The sequence below is a fragment of the Frankliniella occidentalis genome, unplaced genomic scaffold (assembly GCF_000697945.3).
Source record: "Frankliniella occidentalis isolate FOCC.00 unplaced genomic scaffold, Focc_3.1 Scaffold218, whole genome shotgun sequence".
In the NCBI taxonomy this organism is placed as follows: domain Eukaryota; kingdom Metazoa; phylum Arthropoda; class Insecta; order Thysanoptera; family Thripidae; genus Frankliniella; species Frankliniella occidentalis.
This window is the reverse complement of record NW_026267344.1, coordinates 462,032-464,458: the sequence shown is the minus strand read 5'-3', so window position 1 is coordinate 464,458 and position 2,427 is coordinate 462,032. Positions and strand designations below refer to the sequence as shown.

General features: G+C 61.5%; 1 non-coding gene across 1 annotated transcript; it reads right to left on the bottom strand.

Annotated features, from left to right (window-relative positions):
* Positions 1–187: 187 nt before the first annotated feature.
* On the bottom strand, positions 188–261 carry Trnai-aau (transfer RNA isoleucine (anticodon AAU)). Its single transcript has one exon. It is a non-coding gene; the product is annotated as a tRNA-Ile (tRNA).
* Positions 262–2,427: the final 2,166 nt, after the last annotated feature.

Sequence of the window (2,427 nt, the reverse complement as noted above, 5' to 3'; positions counted from 1 at the left end):
CTCTCTTTGCAGCTCCAGCTTGCGCCTCCGCAGCGCCGCATTTTAATAGGGAGTGCGTCCAAACTTCACTGATGCGCAACAGCGCCTGGCCCCAAGATAAGGCTGCTAATACTAAAGGGATGCAGAAGAGAACAACCAAGAAAGACCTGTCCGATTGAAAGAAAAGCACTCACTGTAACAAAAACAATGGCCCATGGGGGGATCGAACCCACGACCTTCGCGTTATTAGCACGACGCTCTAACCAACTGAGCTAATGGGCCGGATGACGGAATCGCTTCAGCGACGGTTCATGAAGTCTCAGTGAGCAGAGAGTAGTCCCGGTGACGGCCATCTTGTAGAGGGCGCTGCGCGCGACGATACCCCGCGCCGACTTCCTATGGTCACCTGCTGCCGTGGGATATCGCTGGCGCTGACTCCACCTTGCTCAACGCTCAACATCGGACAGGAAGAATGCTTGAGCTGGATAAAAATAAAATGCCAATATCAACATAAGACCAAACAGTTAAAATTTCTAATGACTTAGACTGACTTTTCTTAGACAAATTTTGACACCTACGTATACTCAGCCTTGCTAAAGAAGTTTCTTTACCCACACGGTTTGACCGCGTACAGGTTTGGCCCCCACCCCACCTCACCCGACCCCGCCCTTGCCCACCGCTGCCCTCCCGGGCGACGCGTTGCCGCACCAAGGTCTCCCGCACATTTTGCTCTCTTCCACTACTTTCACTCTCTGGCCACTTGCTTTCTTCCCTCCTTGTCCCTCTTGCTCGACGGACAGTCACCCGCCCTCCCCCCTCTTCGCGTTGCAGTCTTCCGCACTCCTTCCTCGGGATTCGAGTTTGATACACGGCGAGTCAGGACAACGGGCATGACAGGGGAAGACCAGGCCGCTTGCCGCTGACTGGGGCCGCCGGGGCCGGGCCAGGCTGTCGCTCAAACGCGGTGCAAGGACTGCGCAGCGCTCCACGCACTGCTCACTCGGCGGTTGCAGAGATGACCCGAGGACACATGCGATAGTAAGTTTAAGAGAGAACGAAAGTCGCGAGGTGGTAAAGAAATGGGTCTCAGGAGTGGGATATGCAGCTTGAAGGGTTCGAGTTTGAGTCTTTCTCATACTCAACCCTCGCCGGATAGACAGGCGTTTGTTTTACAGCGACGGCGGGGGCATCCTCAAACGTCTCGCGTCGTCCCACGCCCACGATGCCGCTGGAGCCTCTGGACGGAGCAGCGAGCGCGAGTGAGATGACGGATGGTGGGCCGGTCGGTGGGAACGCCCCGCCCCGCCCATTGAGCCCGCGGGAGGAGAAAGAGGGAGTGGGAGGACCCTTCGTCTAACGACGGCGTCCAGGCCAGTCGAAGGGTTTGGCGGCGCGCCTGCGGGCGGGCGGCGGGGAGCGGTGGCGGCGCCAGGGGGGCGGCTGGGGACCCGGGAGGGGCGCGGCGGCGCGGCGGGCGGGAGAGCGGAGGTGGCGGCGCCACGGGCTGCTGCACGGGCCGCGCGGCCGCGCGTTTGGAGACATTAAGGAGTGGTTCGGCGGGTTTGGCTTGGGCGCGAGTGAGACGCACAAACACACTCGTGATACGCACCTGCCTGCCCCGCCTGCCGGGGAGGCTCCCTGCCATCAGCAGTGGTCGTCCCGGTTGGTTTCTCTGGAGAAAGGACACTGCATGCCTGATATCCTGCTTCCCGAATCGCGCAACAGCACGCAATATGCCGCGCTGCTTTCCCCCTACAAGTCGTCCGACGGGGCGCCGCCTCCACCCCCTGTCGAGGGCGCGCGACGCGGCCTTGCAGATAAGCCCGGGCTGGCCGCTGAGCGAGAGCATCACGCCGACCTACTGGCGAAGCGTCGCGGAAGAAGGCGGTCAAGGGGATTAGCGATGCACCGAGCAGAGGCCAGAGTCGTGACACACGTTCTTTCTTGCTTCGAATGTGTTCACAATTTTCTTTCTTTCCGACGGACTGCGCGATGCGGTCGTCCGGAGTGACAGGCACGCGCGGCATGCGCTAATGACCGCGATACACGGCCGCGCAAAGACCCGCCGCGGCGGCAGCCGATGACCGACCCCAGTCAGTCGCCGAGTGAAGGGACGGGTGAAAGTCTTACTGTCTAATAACACCCCCGCACTCCGCGCACGGCAGCGGTAACACACACCCCGGCGACGGTGCCCCCGCCCCCGCCTGCCAATCCTTGACCTACAGTGACGCCTGCCAGGCCCTTCGGCTGGCGCACCGCAGTCCCACCGACCTTGGCCCTCGCAACGTCTAGTTGAGCTAGGTTAGGTCGGCCGCTTGCTTTCCTCGACCCTCGACCTGCCTCTGCCGCGCCCTCCATCCTGCACCCCGCCAGGTACAAACACGTGGAGAAGAAAAGGGGTTACGGTGGACCGAGAGGGAAAGAGTCTGTAGGGGATGGGGGGGGGGG